We start from the raw sequence: 23,672 nt of genomic DNA on the forward strand, positions 1-23,672 counted from the left end.
TGTCTGACGTGGGAATCGAACCCCTATACTTAGTGATCTCCCGAGGCTGGGTGAAACCCGTTCTAGTCCTCATTCCATTTTTCAAATTTCGTGGCAGAGCGTGGTATCGAACCCAGGCCTTCGAGGGTGGCAGCTATCCACACTAACCACTACACTACAGAGACTCAATATCAGTTAATGATAGTCTAGTAAAAGTAGCAAGGATGACTATTTTATTTTCAAAGTCAGACAACTTCAAGAATCCATAGCTTCTCATTCAAGGGGTAGTCTATAATGAACCCATAATCTTAGGGTTCAATATATTACTTTTTTGTATGTAGACCTATTTCGTTTAGTGCCGGGAGTGTCCGGAGGCAAGTTCGGCGGGACTGGTGAAGATTTTTTCTATCTAACGCCCATGGGCTACGTGAGTTTTCTTAAATGTTAGAAATTTTGTTTTCTCTGCTTAGTCGTTAACTAAGAGTTTCCGAAACCGTATGTTTTCATCCAGAATGACCAAAATTTCAATTTCTATCACCAGACTGTCCCGCTAAGATACCTGGGAGCTGTATTATATTACCAGATAAAGGATAAGAATGACAATATGTTGTAACTAAGGGAGTGCATTGTAGTTTTAGTAACTCATAGATCGGCGGCGGCATAACCTAAATAATTTGATCGCTCCGGGCAGAATACTACGAGGCGCTGGTCCTACTGCTGCCACTCAGCTGTCTTTAAAGGTGACAGCTGCTGTTGTTCAACTCTTTCTTACGATGTCGACTAGAAATCAGGCCAAGGTACGGTAGATGTTGGACATACCCGTATCCGCTTAGTCCAGAATTTCACTCGAGATTAACATCTTCAATGCAGTCCGTAATGAACTGTTACAGTTACATACATACATCTTAATTACATGCCTCTCAGAGTTCAGTCTGCAAACCTCTGTGAATTAACAAAACGCCTCCACAATCCTCTACAGGGTGGGAAAATAAAAAAATCTCCCGGAAAATATTAACAATAGGAATCTCGCGGGATTGACGCGGAACTGACACGGGATTGACGCGGAACTGACGCGGGATTGACGCGGAACTGACACGGAATTGACTCTTGTCAATGGACATCACAGAAGATGCTGGAAATGGCCTCGTCATCAGAAATAAAAAAAACTGAGGATCCGAAAGTCCTGACCCCACTTCACTTAGAAACCGCCGGCAGAACTCATCGCGTGAAAGTTCGTCTGGAAGCTTTAACGCATGCACAACAGTACATTGTTAAGGATACAGATGTAGGTCCTTCTTGATGATGGTTCGACACGACGATCTTCTAATTCCCATTTGCACATATAAACGGTGTTCAGATTCTTCTTTCCAGGCTTTTCTTCATTCGAGCAATGTTTTCTGATGTTCGAAATTTTTCGGATTTTTAATTTTTTTACAATTGGCTTTACGTCGCACCGACACAGATAGGTCTTATGGCGACGATGGGATATGAAAGGGCTAGGAGTGGGAAGGAAGCGGCCGTGGCCTCCATGAAGGTACAGCCTAGTGTGAAATTGGTAAACCACGAAAAACCATATTCATGGCTCTCGACAGTGTATTCGAACCGACTATCTCCCAAATGTAAGTTCATAGCTGCGCGCCCCTAACCGCACGCCTAACTCGCTCGGGTTTTTAGATACTTACGGTTTTTAATCGCTACAGAGCCCGCTTCACGCCATTCTGCCACTAAGTTTTGCATTGCAGATTTCGCTGAAGGTTTTACCAAAACACTTCCACTTTTAAACTCTTGCACAAACAGTTTCTCACAGGTTTTCTACGAATCGTGCTTCGCAAAACACTCGACCGTCCGACTTGTTGGCTGAACGGTCAGCGTACTGGCCTTCGGTTCAGAGGGTCCCGGGTTCGATTCCCAGCCGGGTCGGGGATTTTAACCTTAATTGGTTAATTCCAACGGCATGGGGGCGGGGTGTATGTGTTGTCTTCATCATCATTTCATCCTCATCACGACGCGCAGGTCGCCTACGGGTGTCAAACAGAACCCGGCACTAAAAGCAATACGACACACTCAACAATGAACACGCGCTGTTTTATCGTCAGCACCATTCTGTGTTCCATTCAACTGGTCACTAAACACGTCAGCTCCTCTCACTCACTCACATGTAATGACATAGCGATGTACTTGGGAGATGCTCACGTGTAGACATGTGGCAGCAATCGAATGGTGCATCGAAATCACGGTTTCCAGCATTTTATGCGATGGTCAATTCCGCGTCAGTCTTATCAATATTTTCGGGTCAGTATTATTTTGACCACCCTGTATTTGTAACTAGCTGTGCAGCCTCGTATAAATCCATATCTTTCATCTTTAAATCATTAAAAACTAAGCCTAACCGTCGTCGTCTTGGTTTTACTCTATTTCTCTTACCCTCCGTGACAGAGTCCATTATATTCCTAGGCAACCTATCATCCTCCATTCGCCTCACATGACCCCGCCACCAAAGCCAGTTGATGCGTACAGCTTAAACAATCGAGTTCGTTCCTGATACAGCCTGCACCTCCCCACTCCGAGTACACTCCTGAAAATTGTTCCCACCTGTTTTTAATGGTGATCATTCTAACTTCTTTCATAACTGTTAAACAATGTTAAACCATTACCAAAAAGAAAGAAATATTTTACTGTCATGCCTTGATCTTTTTTTCCCGATATTTTAATTCTTCAAACGGTCGAAACTCTTCCCCTTTTCATCTGATTAATATTAGTAGCATTAATTAATAGCATTTTTCGTCTGGAGCCTGGCATTTTTGGAAGGGAAACATGAACTATAGCTAGGTCACAAAGAAAGATAGTAGAAGCCTTTGAAATGTGGTATTACAGAAGAATGCTGAAGGTGAGATGAGTAGATCGAATCACGAACGAAGACATCCTGAATCGAATTGGTGAGAGGTAAACGATTTCGCCAAATTTGACCAAAAGAAGAGATAGAGTTATAGCACAATTCTTTAGACACCCAGGACTTGTTCACTTAGTTTCTAAGGGAAGTGTAGGTGGTAAGAACGGTAGGAGTAGACTAAGACATAAATATGGTAAACAGAGATGTAGGATGGAGCAGTTACGTAGAAATTAAAAGGTTAGCACAGGATAGGGTGGCATGGAGAGTTGCATGAAACTGATGACAAATACTAATAGACAATGGATTCCCAGTTATACTTGTTCTTAAAACGATCATCTCCGAGCGAGTTGGCCTTGTGGTTAGGGGCGCGCCACTTTGGGGAACGAACCCCCATTGTCGGCAGCCCTGAAGATGATATTCCGTAATTTTCCAATTTTACGCCAGGCAAATGCTGGGGCTGTACCCTAATTTAAGGCCACAGCCGCTTCCTTCCCACTCCTAGCCCTTTTCTATCCCATCGTCACCATAAGACCTATCTGTGACGTGCGAAGTAAAACAAACTATTTTTAATAAAAGAAACCACCGCAAGAAATGAATGCTCAAAACATTAGAGTTTTTATGTTGAAAATATTTCAATTGTGCCAAAATTTGAAGGACTAAAGGGCCCGAAAAGGTTTCAAATTTTGAGTCATGGATAGCTCTATCAAAATAAAAAAGCCACAAATTTCGAAAATCACTTCCGGCCTAAAGGTAGTTCCGGAAATACAGTCTCTAATCGCTTGTCTCTTTACTTCTTTTCTTTTCAATTCAAATCCTAGGCAAATTAACTTACTTACATAATTCGTTCTGTAATGTGTTCCTTGGTTCAATACCCTCACGCGTTTCTTTGACTTTTTGAAAAATGTCCATACCGAATGTAGTTATAAGGGATTAATTGAAACTCTGCATTGACTCACATTAGAGCTTGTAGTGGTAGAAAAAAGGCAAAACTGCTAATCTAATCGACCGGATAACCATGATTCTAGAAAATAGAACTCAGAAAGTTAGAGTAAGCAAAGCTTTATCTGTCCCTGTAATAATTAAGAGGGGAATTCCTCAAGGCAGTATTATTGGACCTTTATGTTTTCTTATATATATAAATGATAGGAGTAAAGAAGTGGAATCAAAGATAAGGCTTTTTGTCAGATGATGTTAATCTTTACAGAGTAATAAATAAGTAACAAGAATGTGAGCAACTCCAAAATGACCTCGATAATGTTGTGAGATGGACAGGAGGCAATGATATGATGATAAACGGGGTTAAAAGTCAGGTTGTGAGTTTCACAAATAGGGAAAGTCCCCTTAGTTTTAATTACTGCGTTGATGAGGGTGGACGTACCATTTGGGGATCATTGTAAGTACGTACCTAAAAAGAAGGAAATATCTGCATTGGCGTAATCACATACATATGATTGTTAATAAAGAGTACAGATCTCTGCACATGGTTATGAGGGTATTTAGAGGTTGGAGTAAGGGCGTAAAGGAGAGAGCATATAAGTCTCTGGTAAGACCCCAACTATAGTATGGTTCCAGTGTATGGGACCCTCACCAGGATTACTTGATTCAAGAACTGGAAAAAAAAAAAAATCCAAAGATAAACAACTCGATTTCTTCTGAGGGATTTCCGACAAAAGAGTAGCTTTACAAAAAGTTCTAAAGTTTGAGCTGGGAAGACTTGGAAGAAAGGAGACGAGCTGCTTGACTAAGTGGTATGTCCCGAGCTGTGAGTGCAGAGATAGCGTGGAATGACATCAGTAGACGTCTTTAAAAGTAGGAAAGATAACAATATGAAGATAAAGTTGGAATTCAACAGGACAAATTGGGGCAAATATTCGTTTATAGGAAGGGGAGTTCGGGATTGGAATAACTTACCAAGGGAGATGTTCAATAAATTTCCAAATTCTTTGCAATCATTTAAGAAAATAGGAAAACAACACATAGGGAATCTGCCACCAGGGCGATTGTCCTCAATGCAGATTAGTAGTGATTGACTGATTAATGAAGAAAAGGGTTGTAATTTTTACGTAAGGTAAGGGTCTATTCTGCCCGAAGGGAGGTCCGAACCTCCGCAGAGGTGTCCTGAGCCGGAGTTTACGTGCGGTAGGGTGGCCAGTTCCTTTCCCTTAACCCCCACCAACAGCGCGTGGCAACCCATCCAAATCTTGACCACGCCCAATGTTGCTTAACTTCGGAGATCTCACGGGATCCGGTGTTTCAACACGGCTACGGTCATTGGCTAATTTTTAGGAATAAATAAAAATATATTCTTCTAATTTAATATATTTTATTTACCTATAATTCGTAGCTATATCCCTAGGATGTTTTTAACATTGAGTTGCTTGCCTGAAGAGCTAGAACTGCGGGATTTTTCCTCATCTAGAATATTTTTCTGAATTATCTATATAAACTCAGAGCTACTGCAAACTACTGTTAATTTAGAGAGACTATTATAGAAGAAAAACACATGCTCATTTGCTCGGAAAAATAGCGTCAAGAATAATTCAAACTTCCACAATCGATTACTTTAAAAAAGAACGGCCGTATAAACAGATGTTTGTGTAGGCCAGTTCTATCGCACAGTAATTCCCACGAAGTTAAAGAAATCTGTGGGAGCGCAACATTCTGAGCCCTAATTCTTTGGAAATCTTTCATTCGGAAGCAAAAAAAAAAAAAAGAGGAAGAGTGATTCCTTGCACGGCTTACCTAGTACGTGCTTGGATCGCCATAAGGGAAAAAGAAGTAGAAGGTATGCGAGGAAGGACGGACGGATGGACGGATGGGGGTCGGGCTGGAGCACGAATAACGAGGACCAATTGTATCCCCATCAGCCACTTCTCCACAAGTCACCGTTCCTGGAAGAGCGGCAATCATCCGACCACCACTATATTACACATCGCTACCGTAGTAAGATATTTTTAACAAGACTCTCATTAGGCGCAGTGTGGTCACGTTCAATTTCTTTGTTGGAACCATTTAAGAATTAAAAATAATTGGCATTATTGTTAAAGGAGGGAAAAAAAAATAAAGTAGCATATGTTCAACATTTTAACACGTCTAAATTATTAGGTCCTAATAAAAAGCCATGACAGATGCTCCTAGTTCCGCATTCGATTCATTAGTCGTGCTGTTATTAACGTAATAATCGGAAGAGGACAGGTTATTAGCGGACACAGTCAACTCAGGCTTCTGGCGGCATTGTTATCTCAAATGAGACAACTGTCCGTTGGTCGATGTCTATCTCTTTACGAGATCTTAGGTTCGTTGCTGGCTGAAGTCAGCAGAATTTTAATGATGTTTCAGTACAAAAGCAGAGAGTCTAAGGATATTACGATATTATAAACGTAAGAAAATATCGATAATTTTCTTTCGATATTCGACATTTTTATGGCATCGGTACTATGTTATGGCTAAGGCGAGGATTTCGTCATAAATGCCTATTTTTATCCTCAACCAAACATTGTAGGGTCATAAGTCTAAAAATCTGTTTCAGTCAATTTCTTAAGGAAATACAAGTGCCAATGAATGTCCCGAATGAGCAAATTTATAATACCAATAAAGTTGGTCCGTTATTGGACATTATCCAGCTAACTCATTCCTGGTTGCCAGCATTTCGCCCCAGTGTGCTAAGTTGGGCTCTTCATTTGGTAGCCTTCGCTGTGGCCTCCACGGTATACACTAGCCATGCGTCTTGGTGGGTGTGCTATTTACCAACTGATGAGCCCAACTTAGCACACTGGGGCGAAACGCTGGCAACCAGGAATGAATTAGCAGGATAATGTCCAATAATGGAGCAACTATATTGGTATTAACGCCAAGGAATGCCTATTTCGTGTATTAATCCCTATTTGGAAGATATGTGAATGATTAAGTGCCTGAAACGACAAATATTAAGTTTTCAAATCTTATTTTTCCACCCATGTATGCTTTGTTATTTTTTCTCTACCAGATAGCCGCTGAAAGCAGGCATTCTTTGCGGTAGCTATCAAAGACAGGGACTTAAATCTGATTAAAGGACAACAGCATTCTTCTGTCGTCTAATTTTCAGCGGACTTACAAGTTTTAACAGAAAATGTAAATCCACAGCCTGTTTCTAGTCATTCGACAGGGTCAGAAATGAAATGAATGTAGCCCCCCATCTAACGGTGAGGATAGGAACTGTGCCGGCTGCCGAAGCCTGTCGCACTCCCCTGGGACAATGATTAATGAATGACATGAAATGAAATGGTACTGGAGAGTGATGCTGGAATGAAAGATGACAGGGAAAAGCGGACTACCCGGAGAAAAACCTGTCCCACCTCCGCTTTGTCCAGCACAAATCACACATGGAGTGACTGGGATTTGAACCACGGAAACCAGCGGTGGCTTTGTATGATTAAATCCGTGTCGCCGTATCTTGAATTAAGAATACGCTTCGTTTGGTCGTATATGAGCCTCTCGTGTCTGTGTCCAATCCTGTTGGCCTTTCTCTGAAGAATAGTATTCAGAATAGTTTTCATCTCTCCTACTCTTCTCAGTACATCGTCCGTTTGTCACCCGATCTATCCACTAGATCTTCTCCGTGCTCCTCCAACACCACATTTTAAAACTATCTAGGTATTTTTCTCCCTCTTTGCCATGGTCCACGTCTCTGCTCTGTACAGTGCAATGCTTCAGATGTAGCACTCCACCAGTTTCAACTTGCTGGTCAAGAGAGTACTCTTCTTGTTGAATGCTCGAATTAATATAACACTATACACTATTCGATCCTGTTGTACGGCCGGATGCCCTACCTGATGTAATCACTAGTGCGTGTTTCTGTGGTGGTTGGTACTGTGTTGCGTTGTGTGAATATGAAGAGGAGAGTGTTGGGACAAACACAAACACCCAATCCCCGAGCCGGAATAATTAAATCACACGCGATTAAAATCCCCGACCCGGCCAGGAATCGAACCCGGGATCGTAATCCTTTATATAAATTCCATCTTCTGTTCGATATTGACTTAAATATATTTAACAAAATTCACAGTAAGAAGCAAGCCTCCGTGGCTCAGACGGCAGCGCGTCGGCCTCTCACCGCTGGATACCGTGGCTCAAATCCCGGTCACTCCATGTGAGATTTGTGCTGGACAAAGCGGAGGGGAGACAGGTTTTTCTCCGGCTACTCCGGTTTTCCCTGTCATCTTTCATTCCAGCAATACTCTCCATTATCATTCCATAGCATTTATCACTCATTAATAAATCACCTTGGGAGTGGCTAACCCATTGTAATAACAGCCTATAGGCTATATGATTCATTCATTACATCCCTGACCCGGTCAATGACTGGACAACAGGTTGTAGGATTTCATTTTTCACAATAAGAATTCGCATTTATTGTCCACCTGTTCAGTACAATAAAACTAAATGGTCTGCTTAAACATTATGTCTAAAGGGCATGTTTCGACCTGTATTATTATCATCTTCAGCTTGATTATCTCCAGAATGCAAGCTGATAAGTACGAGACCCAAACAGTTCAGGGAAAAGACCTCTCACACCTGCAAGGTGACATGCGTCAGTTTCCCGACATTTGAACCTGCAGTGTTGAATTGAACAGTCAACGTCTTTCTGTCAGAGAGATAAGTGTCTGAATAAGTATTTACGTCGGAGGAGTCACTGCTTTTTATTACGTCACAGGACATCAGTTGCGTTGTCTCCACTGTACTATTACTCTTGGTGACATCATCTCGTGGTTTGCTACCTGGAGCACAAGTCAGTACTGTTCAGAGACACATCTGAAGCATCGGTTTCTCTCCTGAACTTTTCCTTAATGCTTTCTTGACCTGTAACACAGGCGTTGCATGTGGTCCTCTAATGATGCCAGGAGCAGCCTGAAGTCTAGGAAAAAGGAAACAAGATTGCAAACCCCTTCCGCCAAGGAATTCAAGTGCGTGACTGCGTGGTTTGGTTTATGTAGCTGTCAGCTTGCAATCGGGAAATAGTGGGTTCGAACCCCAATGTCGGCAGCCCTGAATACGGTTTTCCGCAGTTTTCCATTTTAATACCAGGAAATACTGGGGTCGTGGTGGTGGTTATTAGGGCCTATTGCTTTAAGACGAAGTACAACTAGACAACCATCCTCTATTAACAATAATCAGAGAGAAAAAGGGATCCAACACTTTGAAAAATAAAGGTATCTGCCAAAGAAAGACAAGGGTCACGAAGGGCGAGAAAATGAGACTCCCTAGGACCGTCGGGGTCGGAAAAGAACAAGAGTTGACCAAGGGAGGTCGGATAGGATAGATGGAATTGAGGAGCCTGACAAAAGTAAATTAAATTAATGTCAGACTCAGGTAGGGGAACCTCTTACGACAGCCAGGGTATACTGTACCACCCCGCAAGCTGTTCTACGTTTGTGAGGCCAACTAACTCTTTCATTTCCACGCCCATCAGGGCGATTCTCTTTCTTTTGCCGATATCTTCATACTTTGAAAGAATGACCTCAATATATCTTATGGGTGGGGGTGATCAGAAAAATTTCCGTTACGAATTTAGTGCAGCAAACTGTGTGGCGTTGTGTTACCTAGCAACCGTGCAGACTGTGATGTGAAGTATTGATGGACTGAGAGACATACAGAGACCGAGCTCGATAGCTGCAGTCGCTTAAGTGCGGACAGTATCCAGTAATCGGGAGATAGTGGGTTCGAGCCCCACTGTCGGCAGCCCTGAAGATATTTTTCCGTGCTTTCCCATTTTCACACCAGGCAAATGCCGGGCTTGTACAGTAATTAAGGCCACGGCCGCTTCCTTCCATTTCCTAGGCCTTTACTATCCCATCGTCGCCGTAAGACATATCTGTGTCGGTGCGACGTAAAGCAAATAGCAAATAGCAAAAAAAAAAAAAAAAATTACGTACAGAAGGCTCTTTTATCAAAGAGGACTCTTCTCATCACCCTCTCGAGAACCGATTATTTCATTCGTGCTAGTTTCATAAAGTTTCCCCCTTTCATTGCTCTGAATGCTACACTTGTCCACTTCCCATTCCATATAAATGTCTCTCTAAAACGACTCAATAGATGCAAATAAATTAATCGTTATCTTAATAACAATAATAATAATAATAATAATAATAATAATAATAATAATAATAATAATAATAATAATAATGTTATTTAGTCCCGCGGGAGTTCTTTTACGTGCCAGTAAAACTACCGACACGAGGCTGACGTATTTGAGCACCTTCAAATACTACCGGACTGAGCCAGGATCGAACCTGCCACGTTGGGATCAGAAGGCCAGCGCCTTAACCGTCTGAGCCACTCAGCCCGGCAATCGTTATTAATTTGAGTTTCACTTACTGAAAGTCATTTATGATATACTTTGATTTTTTCCAAAGGGAAACGATACAATTTTGGTTGCCTAATTGTTTTTCCTCTTTAATCACCATCACCAATAACACATCCATTCATAAGGTAGACCTATATTTCGTTAAGAATATCTATCTCAATCTTTCCCCCACGTGTCTCCTCTTTGTATTATGCATTTATAATCCTGACTCCACCCAGTTCCCACCAAATTCGGCCTAAAGAAGGAGCAAATTCGTTTCCTTGTAACAAACAAACAAACAAACAAACAAACAAACAAACAAACAAAATGTCATAGATCGAAACTTCGAACCGGCTTGTCAGTCTTGCTATTCCTTGATTAGATTATACCTCCTGAGAGCACACATGTTCTTGAAACTGTTCATCTGTTTGAATTTTCCATATTCTACTCAGCACTAAATATTCTTAGGCTCCTCCTCAACTTCAAAAAAAGTGATTATTAGTCGCCCGTAACTTTAGCAAATAATTAATATTATGTCATGATCGGTTATGATAATAATAATAATAATAGGATAATTTTTTTTTCAATAAGACGTCAATAAATGAACAAAACCTATCTCTATAGAAATACTAATGATGTCCGCAGGTAAAGTGACACTTGTTCCTCTGTAGCCAGATTCCAATCTCTTGTTTCCTTTTCCCCCCTTTTCGGGCTATATTACTTCTTTTCAGTTCTTAGGAGATAAGAATAGGGAACTCCTAATGGTATTTCCAAACCGTATACAATGAAATATATCTTTTCCTTTCCTTTAGACTGCAGGCCGAGAGCTAAATACTCTGTTGGGGTTCCGCAAGGAGCAAGGTTCGGTCTCACAATAGAACAAAACAGTCCTCGCGTGTGCTGCCATTGTCTGCCGAGGTGGAGGGGTTAGGAATACCCCCTGTGGAGCGCCAATTAGCAGGCTTCAAGCTGTGCCGGACTCAAACCCTGTAGGTACCTTACCCCGTTCACAAGAGTGGTGAGATAAGTCGGCCTTAGCCCGTAACTGTACACTGTATTATTTCAGGTCCAGTATTATACTGCACACTGCTTAGCTCAATACGTAGAGGATCATAACAGGTGCGTATAGGTCAAATTGTTTGGAGAGTTGAATAGCCGTAAGTGGTGGTGATTATTGTTGTAAGAGGAAGTACAACTAGGCAACCATCCTCAATAGCCGTAAGAAACGAATGTTTAAGAAAGCTACTGTGCATAACTACAAACAAAAACAAAACTATATTCAGGGCTGTCGGAGGTGGAATTTGAACTCACGACCTCTCGGATGCAAGCTAAGCGCTACATGGCTCATACTCCTTATTTTAAGCACGTGTTGATTTTAGCTAGGACACCCTGAACTAATGACTTCCCCTTATCTTCAATCGTTTTTTAAGGGAATACTTCCATATTTTTTACTTTCTTCTGAAAAGAAAAATTTATTTCGCAGCGCAATGCAATTCCAATATATCAATGCAGAAATGAAGATTAAAGGTGGATTTTTTTTGCTCTGAAGCCAGTGATTTGCATATTTAAGAAAGTCACCCTGGTGACATGAAATAAGTTGTTCCACACTGTATATTATGTATCAGGGGCATCCAAATGGAGGCCCGCGAGCTCATTAAAAATATTTTAAGAAATGTGAAGAAAATTTACAAAAACTGTTTCATAGCCCGTTCAAGAATATATTAATGTTTATACCCTTTATAGACCCAAGTCAGAACTATTTCATTCTTTAATATTATTTCTTGTTATTAAGTATTCATTTGGGATGAACAGATTATTTTTTATTTAAAAAATTAATTCCGAACTTCGGCGGAAAATGAGCCCTCATGAATACCATACTATTATAAAAATGACTATGGGATCCATACCAATACTTGAACTCCGTGCCAACCTCAATGTGGACATTTTATGCAATGTAGCGTGCAATACATTAAATGCCATTGGTGTAAGAAGCTGTTTCAGACCTTAGTTCATCTCTCATTGGTAATACTAGTTGCAAATTTTTATGAAAATACTCCTGGAAGTACATTGCTGGGAAGTATATCATTTTACCCTTCACACTACTTCCACTACATTGTCCTTCTGTAAGTTGTGTTTTGACTACATTATTAGTTTCAGTTTGTCTATCGGTATTTTCTTATTTAACTTTTCGCTATTTGTCAAATATTAATTCAAATGAACTGACATTTTTAGGTGCTCTTCTTCAAAATTCAATTGTCCTGGTTATAATAATGTTTTTCTTTAATTTCATTCTTTTATGCAATTTTAAAATAGTGTTTCAAGCTATTGAAATTGTTAAACCTTCATTTCGGTGGAACTATGCACGTTATTTCATACTTGTACCTCTGTTCTATTTACGGAATCGAACCGGATAACCACGATGTCAGACCGTTTAGACTTTAGCGCCTTAAAAATCACGGCCACCAGGCGGGCTAATAATAATAATAATAATAATAATAATAATAATAATAATAATAATAATAATAATAATAATAACACCTACTAATCGAGGTCGATATTTCACTATTTACCCATGGGTTTAGAACATTTTTCCAAGTTATACTAGTCCATTACACGTGCATCAATATCTGCAAAATTGTAGAAGTTGAAATTTTCAGTCATCGGTCCCCTTAAAGTACGACCCATGATCGTGAATAAGGTTGCCAATGTGGCGCTCGAGCCCTTATAAATTGGAAACCCTTGATCGTTTTGTCCGTGTTGATATGGAACACACTCGTTTTGTATGTACTGTAGACAGCCTAGCCTGTCATGGCCTCCTGTACGGTACGAGATGAGTGAAGCAGTAAGGGTGTGGGGGTTGCATACATACACATTCAGCAGGGATGAGATTTCAATGAACATGGCTTTGGATGAGATTGTGCTGAGTCGGGTTTATGAATATATAGCGCGTAGGTGTCGCGTCGCGTCGCATCGCATCCCATCGCATAGTGCGTAGCGCATGTTTGTTTTGTTTTCTGTTTGTCATTTGTCTGTCTGTCTGTCTGTCTCACTCTACGGCGTGCATGACAGAGGGGCGGGTTGTCATAGTTACAAAGCCTATGACAGGCATTTGTTTTCAACTTAGTTATTTGAAATTCAATGCGGTGAGGAATCTCTCCTCTGTGTGTGTGCATATATATGTTCGCACATAGGCACCGTACGTGTGGATTCAAATATTACATTAGGTAGAGGTTTTATATTGCATTCGTTATTTTAAAAAATATTCCTTCCTTTTTTTCTTTATTCTGCAATATCTCCCACTTCAAACAGACCTATTCTCTTTTCTTCACGAATATTAGTATTTAACTCGTCCCAGGAAATAACAAAATTAGTAAAATAATTAAAAGTTCTCAGGGGAAGCGGTTTTTATGATTTTAAACAATACAAAATCACCGACACCCACAATAAGAAGAATCTCTCAAGGAAAATTAAAATCAAACACTACAACACAGTAATCAAACCAGAGAGTCTGTACGCCACAGAATGCATGTTCTCTGTGAAAACTGGTGAAATAGAACAGACAGAGGAAAAAAGAAAGGAAAATAGAGGAAATTTTGGGGACCATTGAAAACGAATCAAGAGAATGTAGACATAGGAGGAATAAAGATCTATACAAGGATGAGGAAAGTGTAAACGATCAGAAACAGGAGAATTAAAATTTGTGGCCACATAATGAGGATGGATAACAGTAGACTGACAAAACGAGTGTGTAAGCATGATCACAAGGGAAAGAATGGCAACCAGTGGCAGTGCCAGTGGATCCAAGGACTCCTGGGACGAGTTAAATACTAATATTCGTGAAGAAAAGAGAATATGTCTGTTTGAAGTGGGAGATATTGCAGAATAAAGAAAAAAGGAAGGAATAATATTTTTAAAAATTATGACAGAGATTGGAAAACAGACGATGCAATACAAGACAGAACAACATTCAGAAGAGTGATACAAAATTTCAAGGGATTCCAGGAGAAGGAAAAGAGGAAAGGTAATAATAATACCTGGACACAAGAGAGGAGGAAACAGCAAAGTGAAAGGATGAAGAATTATTGGAAGTCAAGAGAAAAGGATTTAGATGAATGCACAGGGTTACTTTCCGTGGATCTTAGATGGCCAGAATCCAAGAAAGAAGAAGAAATCACGGATTTATCAAATGTTTTCAAACCCTTCTGCTTTATAAAAAACAGATTTTTAAATAATGGTTTCAGTTGGATTTTATTTAAATAAAACATTGAATGAAGTATCTGCTTTGGAATCTGAATGAAAGTGCTTTGTCCTGTATCGACAAGGCATTATTTTCGTATGTGGACCACTAAAAACCAAAGTGGTGTAAGTCACATCTGTGTATTGTTAGCTAGCAAGATTTAATAGTTCTCTTTAACAAAGGTAGATGTGTAAATTCGCTGCCAATGATTCATTTACAAGACAATAATGTCCACGTCTACGATACGAACAGAAAATGCACACACAAGACAAACTGGCTCACCTGATTTAAGCCAATTTTATTAACAATATTCAGAATATTAAGAAGATAACTCATCTTATCTGATTCTCACCGGGGACTGGTTTGTATTCTTGAATAATCCTGAAGTAAAATGTGACTATTTCTTCATTATTATGACGAAATTACGTATCTTGTTAGTGTAAAACAATGGATAACACTGACCTTAGTCCTCGGTATGAGTGATTTATCTGACTCTGTTTATTAAGAGTGGAATTCCTCAAGACAGTATTATTGGACCTTCTTCTTATATCTATAAATGATATGAGTAAAGAAGTGGAATCAGAGATAATGCCTTTTTGCGGATGATGTTATTTTGTATAGATTAATAAATAGGTTACAAGATTGTGAGCAACTGCAAAATGATCTCGATAATATTGTGAGATGGACGGTGGGCAATGGTATGATGATAAATGGGGTTACAAGTCAGTTTGTGAGTTTCACAAATAGCAAAAGTCTTGTATGTGTATCTTGGGTATTCATCCCGAAGGCTGGTTTGATCCTCTGCAGCTCCGCCAACAGCTCTCATAAATAGCCTAGGCGTCACTAAAGAGGCGTACTATGGAAATGAGGAGTGAGGTGGTTTCCCGTTGCTTTCCTCACCGAGCCAGCCGTTGCTACTACATATCAGTCTGCCAAGCCCTCTGAAATGCATGCACCAACCCACCCTATGGCTGCATAAGCAATGGTATTAATAGCATCACTCATACCTCGGTCACTTTCATATTGTCAAAGCCAAGGATGAAACTGAGACAGGTCAATGAAAGTAACAAATTTGATATAGCCCATACCAGAAGACATAGGGCACTGTAAACACTACATCTCGCCAGCAAAGGCAAAAGTCTTCTCAGTTTTAATTACAGCGTTGATGGGTTGAAAGTTCCTTATGAGGATCACTGTAAATACCTAGGTGTTAATACAATAAAAGATCTTCATTGGAATAATCACGTATATATGATTGTAAATAAAAGAGACAGATCACTGCACATCGTTATGAGGGTATTTAGGGTTGTAGTAAGGATGTAAAGGAGAGGGGATATAGATCTCTGATAAAACCTCAAATAGAGTATGGTTCCAATGTATGGGACCCGAACCAGGATTACTTGATTCAAGAAGTGGAAAAAATCCAAATAAAAGCAGGTCGACTTGTTCTGGGTGATTTCCGACAAAAGAGTAGCGTCAGAAAAATGTTGCAAAATTTGGTCTGGGAAGACTTGGGAGAAAGGAGACGAGCAGCTCGACTGACTGGTATGTTCCGAACTGTCGGTATAGAGATGGCGTGGAATGACATTAGTAGACAAATTAGTTTGAGTGGTGTCTTTAAAAGCAGAAAAGATCAAAATATGTAGATAAGGTTGGAATTCAAGAGGACAAATTGGGGCAAATATTCGTTCATAGGAAGGAGAGTTAGGGATTGGAATAACTTACCAAGGAAGATGTTCAATAAATTTCCAATTTCTTTGAAACCATTCAAGGAAAGGTTAGGAAAACAATAGATCGGAAATCTGCCACTTGGTCGACTGATCGAAATGCAGATCAGTAGTGACTGATTGACTGACTGATTTCTGTATGCACGTAATTTAAAAGCTGGCTGCATCAAAATTACTCAAGAGCGGTTAGATATTAATTCTACTCGAAAACCGTTGTATTTTATTTATTTGAGAAGTCATGTGTTTGAAATTCGAAATACAAAGGCAACTGGTTGATATCAAACTACTACTACTTGTCGTCGCCATTTTTAGAGGCCTCAGATTGATAAGGTGGCATAAAAAACTTTTCCAGACAACGCCGTACCCAGGAGGGAGGTTAAGGGGGTGTTGAAACCCCCCTCCGAAATAAACATGAACATTACAAATTTAAACTGTAGGGGGTTTGGAATACAATCAATTAGAAATCTTATAAAAACAAGCATTGACAAATTGAACAAATGAATTTAACCTATAAAATATGTGCAAATTTTGTCTATGAATATACTTAATAAATGTAACTCAAAAGCTTTCCAGTCTGTCAAACTTTACAAAGGAAAAAATTAAATGTATCCTCCTAATTCAATACAAAACATAATTCTATCATTAGATGTAGCAATAAAATTCAAACATGTTTCGGCTCGTTTAAGCCATCTTCAGTAAAATAAGGGGAGTGGGGGGGAGGGTTAAAGTAATCTACATAATACAAGCTTAAAATGTGCTAAAACATAACGAAGGAAGAAATGAAAAACAAAAGAGATAGAGGGAAATAAAAACAATAAGAATATACAATATTTACATCACTAGATGGAGCAATAAATAACTCACTGAGACAAAAGGGTTAATATAAAACATAATTGAATCCAAAAAATGCGCTAAACCTAAGAATAAAATAAAATAAAATAAAAGATAACAGACGGAAACGAAACAATATGGTTGCGGACCTCTTAAGACTAAAATATTTTTAGTTTGATAACCATTCAAAAACAGGACGAAATCACTGTGTTGAAAATTCAGGCTGACAGTCTGTCTTTGTAGAAACACCATCCCAGGAATGGCTAGGAGGGAAGCGAAAAAGCTTGAGAAACCAAGTTTGAGAGGAGTCAACGTGCCAGGTGAAATGTACGTGATGAATGATGGAAAAACGCCAATGAATTTAATTTTGTCATTTGTTCCTTTATTATGTTTTAGCACAGAGCTTGTATTATGTAGATTATGTTTTATATTGAATTAGGAGGGTACATTTAATTTTTTCCTTTGTGAAAACCGTCAATACGAAATGATTCTAATATCTTGTAATGCAATTTCAATATAAATTATAACACTATAACATATCTGTAAAAATATACAAACTAGTTTTTTTACAGGTTATATTTAGGGGCACGCGCACCACAATTTGAAAACCACTGATCTAGAAGTTATGTTTAGAGCCCGGACGTTTTGGCATTTATAGGTTAGAATGTATACTCTAGCCTGCACAACAGTTCTGCTATCAGATTTGCATAAACATCCGGGGTCCAGCCTGTTAGAACCCCTAGAAGTTATGTTACTCTCGGTATGTTACGGAAAGCGGGCTCATACTCGACAAATTAGTTTACATTCTAACCTATTATTCGTTAAAGATTCGGGCTGTATTCATGAACGGCCGAATATAATTTTCTTTACCATTCAAGAGGGTAACAATCTTCTATAGAGGAAGCAATGATGGAATATGTTTTACTAATCATACCTGCCTTTCCTTCATCTGTATTTTATTTTTATAGTTCGATACAAATCCTTTGGTATTACAAGTAGCAAGAACAAAAACAACATCTGACCGAGTTAACAAAAGGGACCGTGGTGACATAATTCTCTCAGCGTTCCAGCTCCCCTCACAATTACAACAGCGCAACTTCATGTATTCTCCACGTACAGACGAGTAATACCGCAATTACCCGTCTTCTTCTTTTCACTTCCTTTCTTGCTTTCAGACTTAACTTCGACTTTTTTTTCACCTTTCAATTTTTCTCCCTCACCCTTCAATTATTTCCACTGCTTTCTTTAGTTCGCTCAACAGAACCATTCTTTTATTTTTTTTCTCACCTTTATTTTCTTTTTTTTGTTGTCTTCCTTCCTGTTTCCGCCTCAGTCGCTTCTTCCACTTTCCCTCTTTGTCTCTCTTCCCACACAGAAGTTTCCCTTTTTTTCGCTCTGAGTTTCTTTGAAGAATTTAGTACTAACTGAATAATAATAACGATAATAATACCGATTGATTTCGCTGTGCGATTAGGTTCGGAAGATAGCGGGTTCGAATCCCGCCGTCCGCAGCCCTGAAGAAGATTTTTTGTGGTTTCCCATTTTCACACCAGGCAAATGCTGTACCTTAACTAAGGCCACGGCCGCTACCTCCCCATCCTTCAGTGACCGAAAAACCTTCGATATGTTAGTGTACGTTAAACCAGTAGCTTAGCTAAATATTAATAATAATAAGAAGAAGAAGAAGAATCTTAATTTATATACCTTCCAGGGTCGGTTTTTCCTCGGACTCAGCGAGGGATCCCACCCCTACCGCCTCAAGGGCAGTGTCCTGGAGATTCAGACTTTGGGTCGGGGTATACAACTGGGGAGAATGACCAGTACCTCGCCCAAGCGGCCTCACCTGCTATACTGAACAGGGGCCTTGTGGAGGGATGGGAAGATTGGATGGGACAGGCAAGGAAGAGGAAGGAAGCGGTCGTGGCCTTAAGTTTGGTACCATCCCGGCATTTGCCTGGAAGAGAAGTTGGAAACCACGGAAAACCACTTCCAGGATGGGTGAGGTGGGAATCGAACCCACCTCTACTAAGTTGACCTCCCGAGGCTGAGTGGACCCCGTTCCAGCCCTCGTACCAATTGTCAAATTTCGTGGCAGAGGCAGGAATCGAACCCGGACCTCCGAGGGTGGCAGCTAATCACGCTAACCACTACACCATTATTATTATTATTATTATTATTATTATTATTATTATTATTATTATTATTATTATTATTATTATTATCATCGTATCGCATCACTGCGACTTTTTAATAACAAGAAATGCGTATCTAAAAATCTTAAAATATGCCACTACAATACACTTTAGAAACCAGAATGTCTAGTTTTAACCATAGTTTAGATAATCTTGGAACACTGGAAAGAAGAATCATGAGAAAAATCTTAGACCAATGAAAACAACAGAACAATGGTAATTAAGAAGTAATAAAGACATACCAGAACATAGAAAACAGAGATTGCTATTTTTGTACATATCTCTAGAAGGGATGACTGATTGACAAAACAGATATTCAAGTAGGCCTAGCTTTGGGAGAAAAAGTCAACAACAAACTGGATACAAGAGGCCAAGAAATATTTAGAAAGGAATAAAATAAGAGAAGAGAAAGCAGCAGAAGGAGAGATTTAGCAATAATAATGATTTAAGCAAGGAAGGATACCAAGGAAGAATAAGAGGAAAACCCGATCCAAAGTAGTCTGAAGATAGAAGAATACAGCATAGTGCGATGATGAAGAGCAGGCATCACCGTAAATAATAATAATCATAATAATAATAATAATAATAATACCGAGCAAGTGGCTGTACGGATTGGGTCATGTAGTTATCAGCCTGCATTCGGGAGATAGTGGGTTCGAACCCCACTGTCGGCAGCCCTGAAGATGGGTTTCCTTGGTTTCCTATTTTCACACCATGAAAATGCTGAGGCTGTACCTTACTTAAGGCCATGGTCACTTTCTTCCCACTCCGGGCCGTTTCTTGTCCCATCATCGCCATAACACCTATCTGTGCCGATGCGACATTTTAAACAAAAGAATAATAATAATAATAATAATAATAATAATAATAATAATAATAATAATAATAATACCGAGCAAGTGGCTGTACGGATTGGGTCATGTAGTTATCAGCCTGCATTCGGGAGATAGTGGGTTCGAACCCCACTGTCGGAAGCCCTGAAGATGGGTTTCCTCGGTTTCCCATTTTCACACCATGAAAATGCTGGGGCTGTACCTTAATTAAGGCCACGGTCGCTTTCTTCCCACTCCGGGCCGCTTCTTGCCCCATCGTCGCCATAACACCTATCTGTGTCGATGCGACATTTTAAACAAAATAATAATAATAATAATAATAATAATAATAATAATAATAATAATAATACCGAGCAAGTGGCTGTACGGATTGGGTCATGTAGTTATCAGCCTGCATTCGGGAGGTAGTGGGTTCGAACCACACTGTCGGCAGCCCTGAAGATGGGTTTCCTTGGTTTCCTATTTTCACACCATGAAAATGCTGAGGCTGTACCTTACTTAAGGCCATGGTCACTTTCTTCCCACCCCGGGCCGTTTCTTGTCCCATCATCGCCATAACACCTATCTGTGCCGATGCGACATTTTAAACAAAAGAATAATAATAATAATAATAATAATAATAATAATAATAATAATAATAATAATAATAATTTACGTCCCACTAACTACTTTTACGGTTTCCGGAGACGCCGAAGTGCCGGAGTTATGTCCCGAAGGAGGAGGCTGACGTATTTGACCACCTTTAAATATCAACGGACTGAGCCAGGAACGAACCTGCCAAATTGAGCTGAGAAGACCAGCGCCTCAACCGCTTGATCTACCCGGCCCGCCTCAAAGTGGAAAATAGAAAAGAGGCAGGATTCTCTTTGACAGACTCTTGGAACATCTTGAGGGAATGTGGAATTATGCATTGCATTGTTGAAGACGTCAGAGTCCGTGTAATCAAGGACTCTATAAGCAACCTTCATTATCGCCTGTACTCTTCATGATTCTGTTTCGATCTTTAGTCATTTCTCAATTCCTTTATGTAAGTTTGTTTCCCTAATGAATTTGTTTATAATTGTTTCTTTTTTTTACACACTCTTAAGGGGCATCATATATGCTTGTCAGCCTTCGTAAGTTTCTCTTTCTTAATTACCGTTTGATACTATTTTTTGTCACCACAATACCATAAAATGTCGAATAAAACTATTTGGAGTTCAGATTCCTTGTAATCATACACTCTTAAATGTACTAATGTTTTTGTTCAAATATATTGACAATAGTGATCGTAAGAGAAATAAATTCACAACTTCTCGTAGTTACATATTCAAAAATATTAACCAATCCAACAGTCCTTCCTCCATCTGCAGAAGGATGGTTGTATTTCAAGGCACAGCGCTCCCAAATAGAAAATTCCACGTCCAGGCAAGTATTCGCAATCTGAGAGGTATCGATCATTTAACTTCTGTGCAGGTAGAAACCCCCACATTCCTTGCGAATTCCTTAATAAGCCAGACGTAAAGGAGAGGATATGAATTTCGTAGGTCTCTCCGTCGGGCGGTTACAAGAAGAGATTGGGAAGTTTGAAGACCAGTCCAAAATAGGTTGTAGCTGGGATACGGCCAATTCGGAAAGGAAATCACAATCCAAGGAGAGGAAATCAAATCCCTGAGTTTTGCAGATGATATTATTATTTTTATCTGACTCTGCAGAAGATCTGGACAAATCGCTGAATGGTATGAACACAGTCCGAAACAAAAGTAATGGAGCAGTCGAACGAAGTCAGGTGATGCAGGAAACATTGGATTAGGAAATTAAGTCTTAAATGAAGTAGATGAATATTGTTATTTAGGTAGTAAAATCACTAACGATAGCACAAGTAAGAAGGACATAAATTACAGACTAGCACATGCAAAAAAAATGCTTTTCTTAAGGAAAGAAATGCATTTGCTGGCAGGGCCTAATGTTTACAGTGCACTATGTCTTCTGGTATAGGCTAGAGCAATTTTGAACTTCCATTGATCTGTCTCTGTCTTATCCTTGGCTTTGACAATATGAAAGTGACTGAGGTATGAACGATGCTAGTAATGCCATTCCTTGTGCACCTAGTCCCTGCTATGAATGGTGTGGAAATGTTGCTCGTAGGGTCGGCTGGTGCATCTATTTCAGTGGGCTTGGGAGACTGATATGTAATAGGAACTTCTGGCTCGGTGAGGAAGCAACGGGAAACTACCTCACTCCTCATTTCCCTAATACGCCCCTCCAGTGATGCCTAGTCCATCTATGACAGCCGATGGAGGAGCTGTTGAGGATCCAACCAGCCTTAGGGCTGAAGACTGAACATACACTTCGAACATCGAGATAGGAATTATAAAGATGCTTTTGAAGACTTTCGTCTGTAGCGTGGCATTGTATGGAAGTGAAACTTGGACGATAGCTAGCTCAGAAAGAAAGAGAATAGAAGCTTTTGAATTGTGGTATTACAGAAGAATGCTACAGATGAGATGGGTGGATCGAAGCGCGAATGAAGAGATAATTAAATTGGTGAGATGGGATTGATTTGGCTAAATTTGACTGGAAGAAGAGACACAGTAGAATGATGGGATACATATTAAGACACCCAGGACTTGTTCAGTTGGTTTCTGAGGGCAGTGTATGCGGTAAGAACGGTAGGGGTAGACCAAGGTATGAATATGACAAGCATATTAGAGCAGATTATGTAGAGATGAAAAGGTTAGTACAGGTTAGGGTGGCATAGAAATCTGCAACAAACCAGTATATGGACTGTAGACCCAAATAACAACAGCAACAACACCACTTAGCTCAGACGGTACAGCGCTATCTTTCCTGAGCTCAAGTTGGGGTGTCCAATCGTGGCTCAGTTCGGTGGTATTTGAAGATGCTCAAATACGTAAGCCTCGTGTCGGTATTTTTTTTCTATTTGCTTGAAGTCGCACCGACATAGACAGATCTTATGGCGACGATGGTACAGGAAAGGGTTAGGAGTTGAAAGGAAGCGGCCGTGGCCTTAATAAACGTACATCCCCCAGCATTTTCCTAGTGTGAAAATGAGAAACCACGGAAGACCATCTTCAGAACTTCCGACAGTGGGGTTCAAACCGACTACCTCCCAAAGGCAAGCTCTCAGCTGTCGGTAAATTTACTGGCACGTAAAATAACTCCTGGGAGGCGAAATTCCGAGCATCGGAAAACAATTTTATGAATTTATCGATATATTCTTTAAAATTGTCACCACAACGATTAGTTTTTCCTGTACTTCTGTTTCAGTTTCTCCCCCAATGAGACCATCATTTGAAAATGTTAGAGTGCTAGGCTCTTTGTAATGTTCTTTGATCGATTTTTGATCCGATCCATGATAATCATGAATCGGAGTGGCAATAAGCCACATCCCTGCTGGACTCCTCTCCTGGTTTCAAACCAATCTGATCTTTCATCCTCGCTTGGAAACATCTAAAGAATTTTTGATAGAGCACCTTTACTTTATCAGTTAGGAAGTTTGGCATTCCTGTACCTTCCAAGCATTCTCAGATCAACTTCTTAGTGACATGTCCATAAAAACCATCACTAAGTTCTTTTCTCCATATTTCTCTGTTAGTATTCTGACAGCAAGTATGAGGTCTGTAGTGCTTTGGTTCTTCCTGAAATGGTATTTCTCCTCC

The 23,672-nt window shown here is 39.9% G+C and overlaps 1 protein-coding gene across 1 annotated transcript in view; it reads right to left on the bottom strand.

The window, feature by feature from the left end:
• Lim1 (LIM homeobox 1) overlaps positions 1 to 23,672 on the bottom strand; it is a 401,359-nt gene that overhangs the window by 62,190 nt on the left and 315,497 nt on the right. The gene's annotated exons all lie outside the window — the stretch shown is intronic.

Source organism: Anabrus simplex, chromosome X (genome assembly GCF_040414725.1).
Source record: "Anabrus simplex isolate iqAnaSimp1 chromosome X, ASM4041472v1, whole genome shotgun sequence".
NCBI lineage: Eukaryota > Metazoa > Arthropoda > Insecta > Orthoptera > Tettigoniidae > Anabrus > Anabrus simplex.